Raw genomic sequence first — 24038 nt, 5'->3', positions numbered from 1 at the left:
ACTGACATATTGTTCTCAAGTAGATACACTATAAAACATGCAGATGTAATGATAGCTTTGTTATACATGATGAGTTAGAGGAAAAAAGAGTTCTGCAATAATTGCAATTCATGTAATAAAATCGTAATATTAGTTTATTCCCCATTTCTTCCACCACTTCATTAATTTATTTTTTGAAATATACCAAAGAAAAAATACCTAAAGTAAGATGAGGATTTTAATGAATGTTTTCTCCTGCTTCTAGACAAGTATACAGAATGAGCATGAGTTGGTGAGTTACGTTATGATAGAGCACAACAAACAGAATTGTGAAGTTACTGTGCAAATGTCTATATTTTGAGGTGTTCAGAAGCAAATCACAACAAGTTCCAGTCACCTTTCATGGATTGTCCACATTAAAACACTGGCATAAAATGTTGGTGACAAAAAGTACAATTTACCTATATTAGATGGTAAGTAGTCAACATCAAAAACTATTGTTATTGTGAAACTTTGGTGCATGATCTCTCTGCTTATCTTCATATTAAAAAAAAAAAATCATTGCATTCATGAAAAGAAGAAACAGGCAAGCAGTGCAGAAGGGGACTGCGAAGGCAAGTTCACTAAGAGAAATCTGGTCCGCTTTTGCTCTTTTTTCCTTTCCTGCCCTGCTCTCCCCAGGTTTTACATTTCCGTTTTCCCGTTTTCCCATCCTTAAATTAGTCTGTAGCTATCTCATATTGCATTCTAGCATAGGCTTTTTTCTCCCTTGTAAAAAACTATGATGGGTTCGTACTGTACAGTTTCTTTAAGAGATAGGGCATTCTCTTCATTTCATGACAGGTTTCACTAGAAAGGAACACACATGAATGTCCTTGGTGACTTACACAGACCATCTTCATGATTTAATATCTTAAAACTGGATCTTTGTTCTGCAGACTGTCCTGCAGTATGTTTCTGGATCCTAGCTTACTTCAGGAGGTAAAAAATACTGGAAACTTGCAGAGTCTGGTTGCAGGAGATTAGCTTTCTATGTTAAAAGAATATCCTACAGAAGAGTGAAACCTGTCAGAGCTTTCATGACCAAATTTTTATTTTCCTACTTTACTGCACTGGATTATCTATAAATTTTTTGTTTAATCACTGAATCTCCTTTTTAAGTATTATTTACTTCTACTTGGAGCATTCAATGCAGTAAAAATGTGTATAAACTATATATAAATCCCACTACCTGATGGTTCTCTTTTTAAAAAGTAAGAGATTTTTGAAAATAAAAAGTATTTCTTCTTTGGAAAAACAAGGATCGTACAGTAGTACCACTCTGTTCCTTAAGAAGGTAGAAAAATTTTAAAGCTTCTCTCAACATTGTCATGACCAATAAGAATCATCAGATTACTGAAAAGGTAATTTGCTGATTTCAAATCATTGTTTCCTGCCCTCAGCTGTACAGATTTGGTGGCACTACCACAAGGAGGTGGTGCCTTATCCTGACTAACCATAAGAGCAGGTAGCAGATGAATGTGATTTCTTTGAGGAATGTGGTGAGCAGCAGCTCCAGGGAACAGAGGAGAAATTCTGATGACCATTTTCAAATGTCAGCTGTTCTTTCATAATTTTTTCAAGTTCTTACCTGAAGAACCTAATGCTATGATACATCAGCAATGTACAGCTACTAATTAGCAGACTCCACAAACCTGAAGACACTCGCGATTCTTCATGTCCCTCATCAGAGAGGTAATTTGTCCAAAAATCAGCCCTTTTTCTGTCAATATGCCTTACAAGGAAGCACATATTTTTTCCAATGAAGAATCTTAGCTTGAAATGTGTAACTCAAAGTAGGTTTTTAACCCTCTTTGAAAGAATGAGTGTGGGAGGTGAAGGGAAATCATTCCCCATAATCAAAACATGCCAGTCTGAAGAAATGTCAATGACAACATTTCACTTCTACCAAGTTAGGTAGTTTAAGCAGTCATCCAGGGCTGACAAGTTTTCAGTGCCCCTCACTTCAACAGGTGCTTTATGCCTGAAACCATATATATTCTGAAATGTGATGAGGATTTCAGTCCAGCTGAGTCTTCACCCCTTTTCATGCAGTACTTGTCACACAGAAACTGAATGTCGGTCTTTAGCTTTGTGTTTACAACACTCACCTGGCAGTGGGGAGACGAACTCAATTCCTCTGCTAATTTGTTTGAATGGTTTCCTCAGTGGAATCTTCCAATCAGTGAATTTGTCTTGTTTGCTTTCACAGTGTCTCTCTCTGGCCTACTGTATAGTTTTTATCAACGGCAAACCACCGTGCTATATAAGGTACAGATGGTTGTAATCTTCAGCTCCCTGAGTGGCATATGTTGTGTGTGCCATGCTGGAGCCAGGTGAGCTATGAGCAGGTCAGATGCAAAACTGTAAAATCCTACTGCATCACTGTACAGCAAAACCCTGCATCAGGTGTAGTGGTCAAAAGTAGAAAGGAGAAGTCTTAATGAAGAACTAAATATGAAGCAACCAGTCTCTAGCTCAAAAATTAGCTTAAAAAAACTTCAACTGTGTTTACACCAGTGATCTGAAATTCCTGACAGAACAATATGATCAGAATGCAGCACATATTACCCAGGCTGGGGCTAATCATTAATTATTCTTTTTTCAAAAGTGTGTTTATCTATATATATATGTGCTTGAACATTCTATTTGGCACTGCATTCTAGGATTAAAAACACAGTGCTGGGTGCTTTCTAGTACCAAGTGTTTATTAATCGATTATCGTTATACTATTGCAATAAAGCTTTGTAATAAAGCCAATGAATCTTTTCCATGAATTTCAGACTAAAAGAGAAATGCAGGGGTGTTTTTTGTCATTATTTATGGAATTTGACCTGGAATTAAATGCTGCCTTTTGTTAATTTCTACTTATGATTGGATTTTGTAGTAACACAAGTAAAATTAGGCAGAACTTCAATACAGAATTAATCCTAAAACAATAAATGAAAAGTTTAAATAAGAGTTTTGCCTTGAGTCAAGTTAAAGAAAAAATATCCTGCATCAATCCCTGGTGTACTTATTAATGCATATACCTTTCTATTTAAAATAATAGTGCTACACTTGAAAGAACAGGACTTGTCTCTGCTAGAAGATCTGATTATTAAAAAGAAGCTCAAAGGAATGAGATCTACAACATTAGAAGAAACCAGAAGTAACTGAAAGCAGTGAAACCAACAATACAAAACAGAGCTTGCAAAATCAGGTACTTTGGTTTTGAGGAAAAAGAAAAATATAAAGAGGAAGTGAAATGATAGTATATTTATCACTCTTTTGGTGAGAATAAATATGTTTTAGAAAGAAAGCAGTTTCTTTATATCTAATTTATCCAGCATGGCAGAAGAATTTACACAACAAAAGACAAAACCTTTTAATAAAATTGAATGCAATGTGCAATTACAAAGTGGACATTTCCTCTTGTCCTAGTGAATAACATAAGGATCTTGTATTCCATTTTAGTTCACAACACCTGTGATGAATTATTTGTAAATGCAATGAATAACATTACTAGGAACATGTCAAATTATACGTTGATAATGAATTTTTGGATGCATCTGCTATGTAATTGTTCCCAGTGGATGTGTATTCATCTTCACCTGGCATTATTTTCCTGATTTTGGGGTTTGTTTTTTATTATGCATTTTCATTTTTATCATAATTGTTACAGTGATCCCTGTTCCTTTGTTCTAATCAGGTCCCTTTGATGGTGTTGCACATTCCGAACAAAAGAGGAGGGAAAAACACACCAGGCTGTTGGCAAAACAAAACACTGGTCTTTATTTGTGACTTTCTAAGTGCCTGCTTGGCCTCAGAAGGTTGGGTGGTGTTGACAGGGACGAGTTGTTTCCCTGAATGCATCTGCCAGCTGCTCCAGGCATGTGTTCTGCAGAATAGGAGGTGAATAAACACTAAAGGCTGCTCTACTGACAGACAGGTACATGCTGCTTTTACTAAGTGCATCTGAGACTTTTCTTAAAAAGGTAAATAAAGTGAATTAGTAGCATAGGATGCTATGCTTTTCCACAACACTCTGATATACAGAAATACTCACAATGAAAATAGCTGTCATCAGTTTATGGTTTTAGTAAGGAATCCTACATTAATTGTGTTTATGCAAACTTTCTGTATAATGTACAGTTTCTCATGCAGAGGTCATTTTTACTTTACAGAACATACTTGTCTCTCAACACAAGTAATTTAAAAAAGCTGCCAAAATCAGCTGATCAAATCCTGGATATACAAGTGTAGAACTCAGGCTTTTATTAAAATTTTACCTTTCTTTGTGATTCAGTAAATCATTTACAGCATTTGTCTGAGACTGATTTCCACTCTGAAATATTTGCTCTGCACTTTACACCCTTTTGAATTCTATAATGGTATATCCAGCAGCTGGTATTTCTGTCTCACTGGGTTGTGGATGGAACTACATGAGCAATTTTAGCCACTGTAGAAAGAACAGACTGGTTCTGGTCTTTTCTAGATGTTCAAGATTTCTGTTCCAGGACTATTTTTGAGATAAAGGAAATCACTGAACTTCATATCTAGATTTGGTTTTCTCCCTTCCCCTGAACTGAGGGGTTAGGTTTGTCCCTGTCTATGAGAAATGTAAACACAAATTTAAAAAAAAGCTTAATTAAAAAATTAAACCTAGATCTGAAACAGCCCTTCCCTTCCCTTCCCTTCCCTTCCCTTCCCTTCCCTTCCCTTCCCTTCCCTTCCCTTCCCTTCCCTTCCCTTCCCTTCCCTTCCCTTCCCTTCCCTTCCCTTCCCTTCCCTTCCCTTCCCTTCCCTTCCCTTCCCTTCCCTTCCCTTCCCTTCCCTTCCCTTCCCTTCCCTCTTTGAAACACTCATTGGCATTCCAAATTTTTAAAATGTCTTTAAACATTTGTAGACAGGCTACATGCAGCCTGACAGTTCCATGAAGTCTCATTATAATAATTTATGAGAATCATAGAATACCAGAGTTATTTTTATTGGAAGCAACTTTAAAGATCATCTAGTTCCAGCTCCCCTATCATGGGCAGGACACAAGAAAAAGATAGGCAGGGAATGGGACATAAGACGTTGTTCTTAAAAAAAAAAAAATCTAAATGGTTGGCATTATAAAAGGTGATATAATCTGAAGGTAAAATACAACTGGTCTCTTTAATCAGGTGGGAAATGTTTGTATTCAGAATAAATTTAAAGTATTTTTCCCCCAGCATTTCAACATCAGTCTCCCTCCATGCAGCACAGCACGCAGCTCTGCAGTACCTAGATTTTTTTCTTTAATTGTGAATGTGAAAAATAAACTTAGCATTACATCACCAATATTAGTTTGCAGTAATTTTTACAAACATGTCTACAAACAGGTCTACAAATATGTCTTCAAAAAGAGCACTGCATGAATGCAGGTTATATTGCATTTATTCACATTAAACAATTAGAAAGTAAGCATTAAATTGACAGTAATGTAGAAATGTGTTTAATTATAAAGCTTAATAGCTGCAGTACCATATCAATACTTTGTACACAGACAGCACCTCTTAACAAGGAGTATTTTCAAAAACGTTAATGAGCTAAATGTTAGGGTCACATGGAACTAAATTTTTCTCTTTATAATGATAGCAAGAGCTAAGGAAATAGATGCATTTAACCTCACAGTTACTTCATGGACAGTGGGAGCAGAATCCAGTCAAATACGAGCTGTTAAGAGAAATGCTTTATAGATATGTTGTAATTCAATTTGGTTTGGACTTATAGAATATGTTTACATTTCACATACAGATATAATTGTTTTTCTCTTCACTATCCTTTCATGGCAGTTGGTCTAATATAATCAAAACCAAAAATATCTATTCACCATGATTTAGTAAATTACACCAGCTCTTCCTATTTAAATCTGGACTTTGAATTTCTTAAAAAAAAAAAAAAAAAAAAAAAAAAAAAAAAAAAAAAAAAAAAAAAAAAAAAGAAGATTACAGCTACTGTCTGATGTGTATTTGGAAGTTAGCCCAAATTGCAGAAATGGGCATACATAGCAAAATATTTAATTTAATAATTCATTAGTCTAATATGTATGTTACTCTGATCCTGCAAATTTCTAATGAGGCAGTTGAACATCCTCAATTTTTGTTCCTCTGGGATTTTTTCATCTGTCAAGAGAATTTTGCCCAACTATATCCAAAAAATTATGAAAATGAAATTCAAGTATCTCAGCTTATAAAAGCTATAATAAAATAAATGCCATTTTCTTCATTATGTTAAACCAATTAAATCTAATTTCTCTTCTGTTTCCATACATAAGCAACAGCTGTACATGCCATCCATTGGTAATTAATTGCTTCCAACTGCCTGCCACTGAGAGTGGTATTTCTTTAAATCAGTGACACAGAACACCACCAGCCTCCAAGTTCTCCAGAGCACATCAGATCATGCAACATGCTTGGCATATAATAAGGCGTATGTTTCTGCATATACAGAAGAAGGGCAGCACATGCTCCTGCAGTCAGTGCCCTGGAATGGAGAGTGACCACTGACACCATGGGGCTCTGCACACAAACTGTCCATGGGTCATCCCCAGGTTTGTTTGCCCCTCTGGCTTGACAGGCAAGATGTACAGTGCCTTTGCGCAGTGGTCCTCCTGCCAAACACAGCTTCCTCCAACCAGCAGGGAGACCTTGCTTTGGAAAAGTGGCTTGCCATCGGAGAAGGACCAATACAGGTTTCGTCAGCTTTTAGCAGTAGCTGAATTTCCATTTAAAAAGTGGGGTGAATTGTGAAAGGGAGACTGGAATTAGTATCCCAAATGTGCCCTATAAACCTTCAATTCCTCCTTCAATGGATAGAGTAAATTATTTTCTTTCAGAAGAGGACTTATAGCTGAAGACCTACAACTATAACTAGGTTGTTATAGAAATGAGTTTATGTGACCCAGAGACAGCAAGGTAGCCATGTGGCATACAGTTAGTAATATATTATATTTTTATTCTTTTTTTTTTTCCGTTTGAAAAGTTTGTCATAAACGTTTCATATGACAAGAGATTTTTTCCATCTCCATTAGGGAAAAAATGAAAGATATTTGGGGCGGAGGGCAGGCGGCAGCCGGGAAAAGCTTTTATTGTTTACATTGAAGTTCAAAAGAAGTAGTGTGTGTGCCAAGCCTTTGTAAAAGCAAGCAATAAACAAACATTTTTCAGTGAAAAGTGAAAGAAAATGCAAGAATTTTAAAAAGGTACACTGGTTTTCCAGGATTAAGTCATCGAATAAAGCTTTTACTCTTTGTTCTGACATGGTTTTCTTTACTTGGATTTTCAAATTTTGTGTTGTGTATGTATGGATATGAGTCCAACTTTTAAAACTTCACGCATATGAAAGAGAGGAGAGCAGACCTGGTGTCCAGTGTACTTCATGTGCTCTGATCAGAAGAGAAAAAAACCTAAAGCCTTTGTAACTGCACAAATGTGAAAGTTGGGTAAATGAAAAGTGAACTAGACGTCAATATAATCAATACATGTTAAAAACATTCAAAGATAGATCAAGACCTATAACCAAAATACCCCAGTATTCTGCCTCTGAAAATACCATGGGACATTGTGGACAACACACCACCCCACAGCTTTCTATATTCATTTCCCCTCATACTCTTCCAGTTAGCAGAACAGCCGCATTAAGGGATATTAGAAGGTTGATACCTACCTAGTCTGTGTAAGAGTCGTTCATGGACCTTCTGCTTTTCTAATTCTTTTCTGAACCTGCTCATACGATTTGTCCTTCACAGCCTTCTGTAGAGGTAAATCTCTAAGTGATTCAGACTGTGCACAAAGAAGTATTTTCTTTCATTTGTTCTTTAGATGACTTGTACAAAATTTAGTGAGGTCCTTGCTCTCATTCTGTGTGGAATATATTTACCAGTTCCACAGCCAGATTATCCACTTGGTAATAAACTACAGTTCTCCTCAGATCTCTCCGATCCCAGGATTTTTATCCTCCTTATAAACAGTTGATCTATCTGCTTGATTATTTTAATTGCTTCCTGTCACCCTCCTTCAATTTCACAGCGTCTCTTGAGACAGAGACAAGAACTCTACACAGCACCAAAATAGTGGGCACACACATTTTTGTACAGCAGCAAAAATTATGTACTCTATCTTTTCTGATAAACCCTTTCTGATGATGTCCTGTATTTTGCTGATTTTGCTTAATACTGCACATTGAGCTTGTGACCTCAGAGACTTGCCAGGGATGACTCTTGCTGACTGGTGGATGGTAATTCTGAATTCAGCATCATGAGGCACATCTTAGATTATTCTTCCCCGATGCACTGCCTTAGATTTTTTAACATTGGATTTCATTTGACATATTACTTCTCTGCTCAGTTTCGCCACCTTCCTTCTGAGCTCTGAAGTTACTTCAGCCAGCTGCCAATGACTTCTGACCACACAGAATAGCCTCATGTTATCCTTAGACTTGGAGATTTCACTGCACACTCTCTTCTCCAGGTCCTTGATGAAAATGTTTAATAAAACCAGTGTCAGTGTCTATCCCTCAGGGACCTCACTGCTGAAAATGAAATATCCATTCTGTAAAAAAACCAAAGGGCTGTATGGTTTGTATTCTTTAACCAGTTTGCAATCTATAAAACACACTCTCTCAACACCTATGGTGACTGGGTTTCTTTACTAACCCTGTCAAAGGCTCTTAGAAAATCCAAATACTTTACGGCTCCTGTATCCTCTTAATCCATGTGCCTACTGACAGGACTCCAGCAGGTTACAGGGGCAGTATTTCCTGCTGTAGAAGTCATGCTGCTTCTAGATAGTTTCTATCTGTGTGCACTGTGATCTTAGTCTTTATTGCAGAGCCTACCTTCTTACCAGGAATAGCTCATGAGCTCATGCCTTCTTTCAGGCACAGCTCATGATTCCTGAAAGGCTAAATGAAAGATCTGGGGGTTTTTTTGGTTTGGTTTTTTGTGGTTGCCTTTTTTTTTCTTTTTTTTTTTTTTTGTAAATCATGTCATGAACATGCTTTTTGTTATATGTCTGTGGAGTACAGCTTTTTAATATCATAAGTATTATTTATTATTACAAAATCATTAAGAATGGAAGTTTTCTACTTGCCAGTTTTCATACCCTGCTGCAGAATCATTAATTATTCAATAAACTCTGAGGAACGAGTTGGAATAAAAAGGTATGGACATAGAAAGGGTTTGGTTGCATATTATGCTTCCCCCTTGCACTCCAGGTCTTTTCCAGAAGACAATCCTGCACTCTGTCTGGCAATTGGAAATATGCCTTCTTTGTGGGTAACAAATTCTGGCACCCCTCACTTGTTTTACAGAAACATATACTAGCATATTGGTGTTAGTCAATAGCTTTAGCCACTTTATCTCGGTTCTTCTTTAATAAGGATACATCTAAAGTATTCTATAAAAATTATACTTACAAGCTACTATTCCTGCCACACGTATTTTTGCCTTGACACTCCAAACACTAAGTTCAGTGCTTCACCTTTGGTACAGTCAATTAAAAAAATGCCTGACCTTCGCTGCTCAAGGCTCTAAAATACTGGTCTTCTCAAAACTGCATTTAAACCAAAGGACAGGATCGATAATTTTGTGTTTTGCACATGTCTATTATGAATATATTAAATACACTGCATATCCACAATAAAAATATACTCACTCCCTATAAATTCTATTCTGTGTATACATCTAAACCACAGCAATTTAGTTATTTACTGGGTAGTACAAGAGCTATAAAATGCCACTTTCTAAGAACACAACTGAGGCTTAAGTCAGCATTTTTATGATATCATCTGTACTGGGAAAACATTAAAGGCTCAATATTTAATAAACATAATAAACATCCCCATGAAACAAATTGTTCATAAACTACCTGTTTAATTTTTCAGGGCTCCTGAACCACATATTTTCTTATTAGTTGTGAGCCTGCTGGGTTGCAGGATAGATAGGGCCTGTCAGGGATAGAATATAATGTAGCGGTTTTATGAATTATTTCTGTGAGGAAAAGCCTATTACAGCTGACAAGAGGATGATGATATTAGCCCATCATCATTCAGATGGCACCACCCTTCCCCCTTTCATCCATCAGACCTCTTGTATGGAGGCTGAAAGCCATAGAGTCTTTGCATAGCCAACACAAAGACAAATACTGCTCTTTTTCTGCGTCCATGAAACATTTAGTATTTCATTTTGAATCATGGCAGATGACAGTAACAAATGGCCTAATGAATCTCCCTTATTGTCCCTTGTGAATCTGAAGATGAGCTAAAAGTAAAATCTCTGTTTCTTTTTTTGGACATGCTCGTTTGGGATTGAAAGGTTTTCTCTGCATTCTAAATAGCATTCCTCAGTAACTGAAAATTAGACCAATAAACCAACAAGCAAGTTGCAAACCACACAGCTATACCACTGTAGACCATTCTTCACCTCTTGCCTTACCAATATTAATTTTGGGAAAGTGCTTCAATCAACTTTGGCACAATTACTTAAGCCAATATACAAATGTAAATAAAAGATAATGAAAAACCAAGAATAAAATGACATCATGAAGCTAGACAACAATAGAAATACATTGGTGGGCATCATGAATTCTAGACCAATTTTACCACCTTTTTGTCTTATTTAGAAGAAAATACAATTACAGTGCCCATGTTTTCCCACAAGGATATATTTAGATTTGTAAGATCGGATGCCCTTTGTTTTTCATGCAGGGAATTTTACAGGTAGAAATTAATAATGTGGCTAGAAATAATTTAGTGAGCACTGTGTCATAAAGAACTTGCTCTCCTTGACCCAGCTGTTACATGAGCTTTTCTTTCAGCTGTGTAGGTGATGGTTGCGCTTGAATCTACCCCCTGCTGTAACTGTCTTGGGCACAAGCTGGTCCCTGACCTGGGTTACTCTGGGCTGCAGGATGCCCCCCATGCACTCTTGGCATTCATCCCAGCATGACTGGATCCCACATCTTGTGTCAGCCACAGTGGCCCCACTCTGCCTGTACGGTGTGGCCATGTGCCTTTAATCCCTGGCTGCCTCTCGACTCCAGGCCAGAAATAGAAATGTGAGTGCAGCTCCTCAGTGTGCTTTGGTTAACGTTCAGCAGACACCCGGACAAAGAAGTACAGAGGGAGCCACAGCAAGGCCCACCAATCTGTCTGATGAGGAAACTAAGACAACAGACTGCATCTATCCTAAAGCATAAGCAGGAAAATTTATTCTCATTTATTCTTCATTCTGGCTCCAAGATGTTCTGGTGTTCTGTACATTCATATATGACATGACTATGACTAGTTGTTGAGGTGTAGCCTCTATGCTCAGTCTTACCAAAGTCGTATAATTACATACATAAAGAAAAAAAAAATCATGTTTCCTTCCCTTACCCAAATAACTCTTCCCTTCAATTTATATCACTTTTCCCCCCATTAAACTGGTTTCCTCTATCCCAACGTAATGTGATTCATTGAGCTTTGCTCTTCAGTAATGTCTCCCCTGATTCCCTCTCACACAAAACTCAAGCTTTCCTTCAGCAAAGCACAAGGGAGAGGAATGGCAGGAGTTCCTTTTCATTTATTATGAAAAGCTGTGAAAGTACTTCAGCATCAAATGCTTACTTGGTTTTGTCAGGAAACCTAACCAAAATGGCTTACTTTATGTAGGAAACTTTTTGCACAGTTTTGTTTGTATCTACTGTAGGCACATGTGCATTTTTGACATGACAGATCATAATGGCTCTTTCAGAGCCATTACAGTTACCAAGTAAATCCTTCTTAGTTCAAGTACATGTAATTGATTCCCATAACTGTAATAGCTCCAAAACCAAGGCAATACCCTTACCAAACATAAAAGCAGTGGCAGGACTAATACATAATAGCAGTCAGTTTTTACCACCATAGTACTAGAAAATGATGAAGTGCTAACAACATGGGTTTTTTATTTGCTGATTTTGGGCACAAAAAAAGGGTAATAATTTCATAATATTACAGTGGTATCATCCCTGCATAGACCTGGTAAACCCATAAATCCTCAAATAGCACAGTAGTCATCTCAGCCTCCATATGGAACATAAACTAAGGGCTTGTCCATTCAACTTCTTTGCATACAAATATTCCACAACATTTTAGTGGGGCAAGTGCCTGAATAAGTTTGGTTTTGTAAGGTTTTGGATTTTTACTTGCAAATTGGGGATGTGGAATAAAAGCAGTCCTCTTCTGCACTCAGCTGTGGATTTGTATTGCTCATGGAGGAAGTGTGCAAAACCGTTTCCCAGGCAGCTGGGTGAGTATTGGTAATACAGAGCAGGCATTACATTTTTTAATGTAATTGTCTGCTCTTCAGCATGTCTGATAGATTCAATAAACAGCTTGGCAACATACATCCCTGCCTTCCTACTGCATAAGGATATTCAAAAGGTTAATATCTTGCTCATGAGCATGGAGGACCAATGACCCTAAAAGGAAGGAGAGCACCAAATGATATATTGAAAAGAAGGGCTATTTTCTTTCACACAGCGAAAATAGGTAAAGTACAATAAGAACCTCCTCCTTCTCTCTTTTTTAATGACTTTTGAAGAAAGGACCAGTTTTTAACAATGTTTTTGTTCTGAAAAAGTTTATATTACAATAGGAAAAGGTGCTATAAACTTCAAGGAGCTAATGTACCCTCTCTAAAGAAGTCTCAGTGGAGATCATAGAAATTTCATGGCTCCCATATGTTAATAATATCTTTGAATATAAAATCCAAATTAAAAACTGGAGCTGAATAAAATACTTTTGTTAAAAGTAACATTTTGAAATGCTGTCAGTAACTATCATAAATATTTGAGAAGTTAATATTTTAATCTTCAACTATAGCTCTGAAAACACTTTTAGTGACAGACAGTGCTTCATTAATAGAGTTCTGTATGTCTAATTGCTTTAGGCAAAGTGGGTTGCATTATTTTGACACATGACATGCAATTAGTACATGGTCACACGGCTAAAGGAAGATTTTACACCTTTTTTCCTTCTACATTCAGAGTGGATAATTAGCATATTTTTTCTGCTTAGAATAATCATCAGAGCCTTAGATCAGAAATTGCTTAATGAGGTAAAATTCCAGTTGTTGACATTAATACATGTGACTTTTTTTCAGTTGTAAAAGTAAACCTACTGCTGCTATTTCATTTACTCATGCCTGTGTATTCTTAAGATTTAGCTATGGGGGTTTTTTGCATCAAGCCATTGAATAATCATATATTTTCAACAGAGAGAGGGATGAATGTGGTTTTTTTATTTTAGTATATTTACTTGATAGTGGTACTTTAAGAAGATTAAATTTGGCTATAACCTGCAGCTGCTGCAGGTAGACTGCAGTTGTGTTAACAAAGAAAGCAAACCACAGTCACAATATTGAGGTTTCTTCCCTATGAATTTCTTTGATATATTGTATATAAATATATACATACGGAAAATGGGAACTCATCTTGCTCAGCTATAAGACCTACTCTATAGCCTGTATGCAACACTCCCATAATGAAAGTCTGTCTTTTTACATAAGAACATATTTTGATTACCTTTTGTAGAAAAAATAATGAAGATTCATTGCAGATAAGCTGATTTAGCATAATACATTCAACCTACAAAAAAAAGTTTTCCTAAAGGAGAGATTTTGAAAATATTTAAAAGGATTACTTTAGGTTCATCTAGGTAGATATTTTTTCTCCTTTGCATTTAGCACAATTGCATAGAATCAACTTTTATGTTAAATTACTAAACATCATAATAGTAAACTGCAAAGGAAGTGGTTTGGATTCTTGTTTCTTTGCTCCTTATTCAGGTAACTTTCCTCTGAAAAATTAGCGCGTGTATGGGATCTGCAACTGAGGCAGAATTTCAGGATCTGAGTTCTGCTGTTATCTCTGAGTGTAGAACATACACAGAGATTTTCCAGAACTACATCAGAGACTTAATGCTGCCTATAACAAAGCACAAGTTTTAACTTTTAATATCCTGCTATTTAATTAAATACATAGAAGAGAGGAATCGCAAACCATGCTCCTGCCTTATTTCATATATATTTACCAGGTTTGAAACAGATGTAGAGTTAACAATCTGAAAATCTAATAGAGAAAAAGGCACACAAACTAAAAAGACACAAGCATTCACCTTTTTTTCCATTAATTGGGAGGCAAATGTGTAAACAAGCTTGCTAATCCCACAGGAAGTGTGAGTTTATAGGGTGATCTGACTACATCGTAGGCATCGCAGGAGCCCGAGATGTCCATCCTGCTTCAAATACACTTTTTTTCCCCTTTTGTGTTTTATTATTAATTTAATTGCAAGTGAACAGTACTAAGGTAATACTAATCTTTTCCTTCAGCATAGATATCCCTGGCATACTTTTCCTATTACTGTTTACCTTGATAGTAATGATTTGTTTAACATCACTTCTTTTATTACAATTTTCTACTTCTCTCTTCATGTGTAGCAGTCATATTGATTTTACATCTTTTTAGATAATCAACAACTGCAGATTTAAGAACTCCTTTCAGTGCTAACCCACCTGGTAAGACATCATGAAAAAACATCTAAAAATAAAATAAAATAAAGAATGTAAGAATCTGTGCTTCAGATCATCATGTGTGTGATGCGAACCACTTCCCCTGAATGGAACAGAACAAGGCAAAACAGTAAGGCAATAAAATATGCTAGCAACTGACAGGGAACAAAATAAAGCAAGTCTCCTCTTTCATTAGCTTCAACTTCTCTTCTTAACTCATTTACAGTGAATAATGCTGAAGTCTATGAAAAACAGGATAGAAAAAAAGAAATACAAAGTCCATTGGTGGCTACTAAATATCATGCTGATAGTGAAATGTCCACCTCTGACTTCCTGCTCCTGTAACAGTCAGATGCTTGGAAGATATGTTTCCAGAAGACAAACCTCATACATATACTTTTACTCTTCCCTTATCTCCTTCTGGTCATTATCAGATGGGCAAGATGGGGTAGATATTCTAAAGCAGTCTGACTCTTCTATAGCATCCCTTAAATGCTGTATTGACATTGTTTGGAGATAAATTTTCATGAATGTTAAATAGAACTGATAAGCTGTTATATATGAACATTTTTACTCAGAACATGTGGCATGTAGCATTATTTTATTAATTTATTTTCTGCTATGCCATAAAGTGGACATGGATCCTTCTAATTCCTCATCCCTCATGCATCCAGGTAGGATTGTACAGAGCTCAGAGAGCTCATGTTACAGATGGATATGTGTAGTACTAGCTACTCCATGTACATCCCACTGAATTTTGGAATTACATTGTGCTGCTCTCTAAAAGCTTGCAGCTTCTGATAAGAAAAAAAAAGCTTTTCTAAACTACATTTACACTTGTGATGAGATTGTGACAGTGGAGTATAGTGGAAAGATGCAGTCATTTAGCAGCAAGTTAACGGGAAACCAAATGTCCTCAGATTATGTTAGACTGCCATAATCTACCACATCACAGTAAATCAATGAAGATCTAATTGGCAAACAGCAGTGTGCAGGAAATCAGAAATCAGAGAGGGCATCTTTGACATTTTTGTTTAAGCATACGTTCACTGATCTTACTCATTTTCTAAAAGCTTGAGAGATTAAATAAAAGAGAATAGACTAAACCCAGATGTAGAAAGATCCTCAAAACTAAAGAAATATTGCTACAAATTCTCAGAATAGCCTGAAACCAAACTGAACACATACCAGCAGGATTTGTTTCAACATGGCCAACATTAAAAAAAAAAAAAAAAAAGCCCAATATGTTTTAGATGGTTGCATTGGGTTTGTGCTGCAAGGTTTTGATAGCATGGGAGCTACAGTGGTGAGAAGCAGCCAGAAACTTTCCTATATCCAACAGAGCAAATTCCAGGTGGCTCCAGGACTGACCCAATGCTGAATAAGGCTGAGACAGTCAACAGTGGTAGTAACACCTCTGTGATAACAATTTAAGAAGGAAAAACAAAATCATTACACAGAAGTAGTTGTGGCCAGAGAATAGAGGAGTGAGGATATGTGAAAAAAACAACACTCTGCAGACACAAGGTCAGTGGAGAAGGGGGCAGAAGGTGCCCCAGGTGCTACAGTTGAGATTCTCCTGCAGCTCGTGGTGAAGACCATGGGAGAGGGAGCTGTGCCCCTGCAGCACATGGAGGTCCACAGAGATGCAGATATCCACCTGCAGCCCCTGGAGGAGACCCACACTACAGCAGGGGGATGCATGAGAGGAGGCTGTGAACCTGTGGGGGCCTGTGTGGGTGCAGGCTCCTGGCAGGGACCTGCAGACCCATGGAGAGGGGAGCTCACACTGGAGCAGGATTGACTACTAGGACTTGTGACCCCATGGCGACCCATACTGGACCGGTTTGTGAAGAAATATTGCCCATGGGGAGGATTCATATTAGAGAATTTTGTGGAGGACAGTCTTGTCTGGGAGGGACCCCACACATGGACAGGGGAAAGAAGCAGCAGCAGAAAAACCATCATGAACTCATTGTAATCCTCATTCCCCACCTCCCTGCATGGCTGTGGGGAAGGAGATGATTAATCAGGAATAAAGTTAAACCCAGGAAGGAGGGAGGGGTGAGGAGAAGGTGTTTTTAAAATTTGTTTCACTTCTCATTCTGCTACTCTGATTTTGATTGGTGATAAATTCAATTAATTTCTCCAAGCTGGGTCTGTTTTGTCCATGATGGTAATCAGTGAGTGATGTCTCCCTGCCCTTATCTCAGCTCGTGAACCTTTTGTCATATTTTCCCTCCCTTGTCCAGCTGAGGAGGGGAGTGACAGAGAGGCTTTAGTAGGCACCTGGCATCCAGCCAGAGCCAAGCCACCACAATGGTATTCAGCTAGGACCATGATATAAATAGTAGATTTTTTTTTTTGGAGTGTTGGTCGTGATCTATTATTTCCTCATTTTCCTATTTTTATCACTGGTACCAGCTGGTAGATATTTGAAATTAAACCTGAACAAATAATTGGATGTTTTGGTTCACTGACACAACTGAAAAACTGGAAGTGGGGGAAGGGACTGATCATTTTAGACTGATTAGGAAGGATTATTTGTTTGGTTTTGGTTCCTAGACACAGAACAATGAGGGGGGGAAAAAACCTGCTTCTGATAACATAAAAAGATTATTTAATTTCTGTGTTGTGTGCTTTATTTCAATTTTATAAATTCTGACTTCAATGAAAATATGAAACATTTCTCTAAAAAACTTTAAATTTTTTTTTCTTCCATTTTGGTGCTGGCTGAAAATGTTCACCAAATTAGGCATCATTTTAACAAGAGATTTTATCCACATAATTTTTTTTTTAATTTATTGAATGCAATATATGATCAAAAATGTTTTCCTAGGTCTGCTTGAACTATCTCTGGATTCTGGTTTCCAGAATTAATTAAGTAGGCATCATACAGGAATCATTTTGTGTCTTCCTTATTCTTAGGCTCCGTTAGAGAGTCAACTCCCTGGAATGCATTAGGGAAGCTATGGAAACGGCCATATTATCTACTTTCTATTCCTTGCTACAGTTCCAGAATGCATGTAGCAGTAAAGAATCATTGAGACACATGGAAGATATTATACCTACACTGTGACCCTTTTGGCTGGCTGTATCTGGCACAAAGAGCAGTAGGGCAATACCGACTCTTCGTTTTTTGTAATCCCATATAAACACTTCTCAGAAATATGATCAGTTGCACTAGGCAATGTTTAATGTACTTGCATATTTTAGCCTTTTGAGTACGAAATTAGGTGTGTGGGGAAGTAGTGCAGATGCTTTTCTGATTTTCTAGCTTTGATGAGATTTTTTCTTTGACATCACCCACTTAGGGTCACCACATGAATTCTTATACTTCCAGAAAAATGCACTCAGTTGCTTCCTTGCCTAAAAATCTTTCAGTAGCAGCTACAGAATTTAATTTCAGGATCTTTTTTTTCAGAGAGTTCTGAGAGTAAAAGGGATCAAATTTCCCCCACATTCAGTGCTTTCTATATATCCAGTTTAAAAAATATTTACAGTTCTAACTAAAATGGTACAATCATTATGAAAGAAATACAAGAAAGAGTCTCTTCCAATATTTTTTGTGTTGTTTCTCTGAGAACTTCCTATGTGTGCCTGGTAGAGGGAAAATGAAGGACTCATCTTGCAGAATACACTGAATTATACTAAATGTTTTACTCTCTTGCTTTTTAACCTGTTTACCAGAAAAATTCCTGTAATATCTAATGGAACATGCACATATCGCTGTATTGCTTTCAAGATATCATAATAATTTCACCTAGATTGTGATCTTAATTTCTCTCTTCCACATCTCTGAACATATTTTTCCCTTATCTTTCATGATGAGAATGGAACTTCCTCCCCAGTGCCTTCCCTGTAACCTGGACAACCCGATTTTACTATGGAAAATTGTGAAATATGACCGAAAACAATTATTATGAAACAAAGTCAGATTCTGTGAATATATTCACTAGGCACTAAGTACCTTCAACAATTTTTGATACCTATATCCTATTATATAGCCACACAGCAGAAGCGGATGCAGGGCCACTAAATGGGCAAGGCTATTTACTGAGCAAGAGTTCCGAAAAAAAGAAAATTGTGTACAAAACTTGCCTTAATAACTCTCTCATAGATCAGCCAAAGCTAAATTTTTTCTTGGTAGGAAACTGCAATCAATATTTGCAGGTTTTCATCCCTGCTTTTGGTTTGATAAAACTGATTAGGTAGTTGAGATGCACAAAATAAAATGGGGGATTTTTTGTAATTTTGGAATGTCTTTTTCACTTTCTTTGTTATGCAATCCCGCCAGAAATTTCTGTGAAGTAGCTTTTAGATGTTTGTGCACACACACACACAGATCCCTGTGCTTCCAAGGGAATTTGCAGTTCCTGCAAAATTAAATGCCTTTAAATTCAGAAATACAAGGAGAAAAAACTTGGAGGTCCTTTGAAATTTCATAGGTCAAGCCTTTAATGAGAATTGGAAGGTGGGAATTGAAATGCTTTCATAAAAATTTCAAGGGCCACAACATTTAAATTATTGTGTTATATAAACAGATGCACTAAATGTAAAGAGGTATAAAATGTTGGTCTCCATTTGCATTCAACAGAGAGCAATGATAAATTTAAACATAACAAATGTGTGTCCACCAGGAAAACAAGTGTCCTTCAGCAGGATACACAAGTGTATTCCAAAAGCAGACAATAGCTTAATAGGATAAGGGGGACATGGATACAGAAAAGACCTGCCCCAGCATATTACCATTAAAAATGTTTATTTTACTTCTATTTTGAGCTACAGTTTTAAAAATCAATAATAAATTCATAATTTCAGTGTGTCTCATTCCACGTTTTGATTCTAATCTTCCACAACTGTTACATGAAATTACATTGCAGTTATTTCAACCAGAAATCCGAAAAGATTATGACTTTCTTGTTTCAAGAGACAGAATTTACAGCTTAAGGGACTATTCTTCTCTCAAAGACCCCATATAACACTAATTAAGGGCAATGGGAATGACATGTCTCTACTAAGAGGAAAATGTAAAATTTCATTAAAATATTTGTTAGCAATAATGTCAATTATTAAAGTTTATAGTCTCAATTTAAGAGAACCAGGTAATTTTGAGAACTTTTTATAATATTACTTTTTAATCTCAATTAAAATCTGTGAACCATTTAGATAGTAGTAGAGAAACTAGGATGGAAAAAGTTACGGTTAACCCACAAATAAAAGTTACAAAAGAGTTTTACAGCTTTTTCTCCAATTATTGTTTTAAAAAATATGTTTTACCATAAATATAGTAAAAGTTACCTCGTTATGCCACTCATTGATAGAAATGTATTATTACAGCACATGAAGTCTCCGTATCCTGGATCTCAAAAATTATTTTTTCATTTTTGTATGATCCAGTATTCATTAATACAATTAATTAGTAATCATAGCTTGTATTGAATGTTTAAATGCTTTCTTAATCCCTCAGTTATGAAATTTTTTTGCATTCAGTTTTTAATTTTACTTTAGATGTCATTAGAAGAAATGTAACTGCTTGAAGCAAAAAAAAAATTCAGTTAGTTCAGTTTTAGCTTTTATTTTGTAATGCATAACTTGTTTAAAGGATGGATTTTTAAATATTATGTAATTAGGCGTTTGGAAAGTTTAAGAAATACAGTGTTTCAGTAAGTAAAAACTTTTCTTATAACCCATATAAATTATTTACTTCTATCATTTGGGAAACTAGCCATAATCATGATGACTATTTAATTAAGGCTTCTGCAGAACTTGACAACAATGCTAATAAAGCATTTGAGGGGATACAAGTAGTAGATCTTAATTGGAAGAGATGACACTATTTACAAGAATAAATGACGGTAGCTAATCTCACATTCGTAATTACCAGTGATGGGCCTGCTTCAAAGGATGTTATGGTTCTTGTTTTCTTTAGCTGAGTCTCCCAAATATATGTGTTTATTCAGAGTTTACATGTTTATCTTAATTGTAAATGTAGCAATTTTTCATACAGGAAACAGCCAAGTTGCCTCTTGGACCTCAAAACTTCAGTGGCACAATAAGAAAAAGCTTTAATATTTGCCACCCAAACAATCTCTCTTCCCCTTTTCATCTTCTGGAGTTGTAAGCTCTAGCCTTGCAGTTTCCCAACAAAGAATGGATTTGATTATCTGGAGCAAAGGATATCTGGCTGTTTTATAAGAAAACATTGGGCAACCATATCCTCTGACATCATCTGTCTGTACCTTTCCGGGTGGAGCTCTATGCATCCGCTGGAATACTATCTCTCTCTCTCTCCCCATTTTACAAACCTGGATGGCAAGCCTTATACACAAGTAATAGTGCCTTATACCTCCTGATATCCAGTTATTCCCTCTACAGGAACTCCAAATGAGAACGTAGGTCCAGGAGATGATGTCACTGGGTCAGTATTTTCAAAATGAGCTATTTTATTTATACTGTCAGATTCAGGAGAAAAGAATCTTCTATGGCTATTTTTTTCTTCATAAAGTACAAACTGTTTGTTTAACAAGGTCCTGGAGATAGATAGATAGATAGATAGATAGATAGATAGATAGATAGATAGATAGATAGATAGATAGATATAGCTATATATATAGATACAGATAGAAATATGTATATGTATATGTATATGTATATGTATATGTATATGTATATGTATATGTATATGTATAATAAAGCAACCACTACTCGTATCTAGACACTGGCTGAAGAACCCCAGTGAAAAGCACATATCTCAGTATAATTATATTTCTTTCTATTTCTCAACAAGGAGTTTATGAGATCCTGTGGGTGTTAACTACTCACTGCTGGGCATTTTGGGGTGGCAATTGAGATATTTGAATTGTCATAATTTTCTGTCACATAGTGTCACAGATTTTCTTTTTGTTTGTTTGTGGCAGCAGGGCAAAATGTACTCTAGAACTGAAATCTTCTTCAACCATTGCTATATGTGGACTACCTCAGGAAAAATGAATGAAGCAATTTAAATTTTCATAATTTGGAATGGATATTGTGCTCTCCACACAGTTCATCTGAGAGCTGGACTTACATTGGTAAGCAGGTACTGTAAATAAAATCTGAAGAGAACTTTGGGAGCATATTTTCTGCTTGTAAAGGATATGACTCTTCTTTGGATGACCACATTATGTGCAATGATACATGGCAGTACATCAAGAGCAAACATTTGAGTTCTCTCTAGTCTCACTGATAATGGTAATAATTGTTTCTGCAAACTCTGGTGATTTTCTCATTGAAACCTCTTATATCAGGATATTTTGTCTTCATTCAGTCACAGTTTTTGATCTCTTTCTTGAAGGCATGCAAAGACCTAGAGGAATAATAGGAACAGTGGTGGTGTTTGATGACTAGTGATGCTATCAGTTAACTGTGATAAATCTGTTACCAAGAAAGAAGTACCATTCCTGTATCAATTTTTCAGTAATCTTCCACATTGCATATACAGAATTTTGATTTGCACTAGGGATGTTTTCTGTACCTCACAAAAAAACCCAGAGCATCTCTGATAATTCTAGGAGAAGACATTGGAGCTGAAATTGAGGTACAGTTCCTACCTTGACCAAAATTGGTTTACAACTTAAATAAAAACTTGAGAAAATTTTTTTCCTGTAAGAAAATATCAAAAGAAAACAAAAAAGTAGAAGAGGTCACACTGTGTTTCTAAATCACTGTAAAAACATTTCCTTATACTCAAGCCCCCAGTGAATAGTGTGTGAACGGCTTTTTTGAACAATAGTCAAGCAAATAAGTTTTAATCCTAACAAATGTGCCTATTAAGGAGGATCATTTTCAAAATATTGATGGATCCATTGACATTGTTGTTTCCCTTCCTCATTAGACTACCTCTTTGGTTCTTAGGAGTCAATTGCTTTCCATACAAGGAATTGGTTCATCTCCTTCCTGCACATTTTTCTGTGGTTTGCATTAGTGTATTCTAAACAGCTTATCCCATGCTATTTATCATGGGAATGACTTTGATACCTTTGTGTGAGATCCACAGACCCCCTCTTCCAATGATTAAATCATGGTGCCTATTCCATTACATCATATTCATAATGAATTGCTTCATCCATCAATTATTGCAGAACTATTCTCATATCATGATAATGATATGGACTTTCTGCACCATTCAAAACAGGGTGTGTAGCAAACAACCCTGCCTTCAACGAAATATGAAAATGAGATTGAAAGAGAGAGCAGTCAGCAGCTGTGATATCTGTGAATCCACTGCCAATCGTTACATCATTGTGAGAAATTACACGCTTTCTTCCACCAACAAAAGTACTGCATATACAAGAAACAACTAAACAAAAAGGTGTAGCACATATTAGTACTATATTCTTCAGGTATTTCCCTATTCTGAATCAAATCGTTCTGCATTGACAAGAGTTATTTCATCGCTTTAGATAAAAAACCCAGTCATTTGATGAAAAATAAATTGTCAAAATTAGTTTTAGAGAGCTCTGATTCTTTTTGCTCTGCAAGTGCTTTTGTTTAACAGTTCTAACCGATAGAAACAATACAGGGAGGTTTTCACAGTATCATAGAAATGCTTCATTGACACAGATTTTCATCTAGGCCTCTCCTCTACTGCGATCAAGAATATATATACAAATGCTTGTCATTTTCCACAATCTCTAGCTGACCTATCCTAATTAAATTATCCTTCATGCCAAAACGATTTTCCTTACATATTTACCCTAAAATTCTGCCATTACAGAATAATTTTCTGTCTTTTCAACCTGTACTTGCACGTCTTGTATGCCACCTGGCATCCCCTAATTTTGTTTGCTGCTCTCTAGTGTTTCTACCCCATTTTAAAATTTATTCCATAGGCCTAGCCCTATGGTAATAAAAATTGGACACATAGTTCCAGTTGCAAATTTTTTGGTGCTTTGCAGAGAATAATAAATACTTCTGGTCTTAAATGCAACAATCTTATTAGTACATGACAGGATGACATTTGGGTTCAGTTTTTTGGATTTTGTTTTGGTTTGTTGTTGTTGTTGTTGGTTTGTGGTGTTGTTTTTTGTTTTTGTTTTCTGAAATATTATTTTTTTTTCAGCTTGGATCCAGTTTCATTATTTCATCTAGTTTTCTCAGAATTTTTTATTTATGCAGTTAGGTGGGGGAGGGGGGAAATTTCCTTTTAGTATTTTGCTGTTATTCGTACTGAATTTTATCTTACTGCTTTCAGATCCTTGCAATTTATCAAGGTCTCTTTTAATTCTAGTCATATTCCCCAGAATACCCAAATCCACCTTGACTCAATGCAGTTTTCAAATTCCACAAAGTTTCAATTCAGTTACCCAAATCGTTAATCAAGTTACAAACACCTGGATAATGGGATAGACGGTCCCCTTTTTTCTACAGATTAAGTGGAAGATTACGGAGAATCACACCGTGGTGTACGTTTGAGTTCTATTTTGCTTTAGCATGCTTT

The 24038-nt window shown here is 36.3% G+C and overlaps 1 long non-coding RNA gene across 1 annotated transcript; it reads left to right on the top strand.

Annotated features, from left to right (window-relative positions):
* Positions 1 to 1552: 1552 nt before the first annotated feature.
* LOC136291759 (uncharacterized) lies at positions 1553 to 4714 on the top strand. The gene is made up of 4 exons (XR_010721697.1): positions 1553 to 1713; positions 2231 to 2354; positions 3071 to 3220; positions 3710 to 4714. It is a non-coding gene; the product is annotated as an uncharacterized lncRNA (long non-coding RNA).
* The last annotated feature ends 19324 nt before the right edge of the window (positions 4715 to 24038 follow it).

Source organism: Chamaea fasciata, unplaced genomic scaffold (genome assembly GCF_029207755.1).
Source record: "Chamaea fasciata isolate MVZ Bird 193981 ecotype frontalis unplaced genomic scaffold, bChaFas1.0.hap1 SCAF_7, whole genome shotgun sequence".
Taxonomy (NCBI): domain Eukaryota; kingdom Metazoa; phylum Chordata; class Aves; order Passeriformes; family Sylviidae; genus Chamaea; species Chamaea fasciata.
Note: the sequence above shows the minus strand (reverse complement) of the source record. Positions and strands in the feature narration are given on the sequence as shown.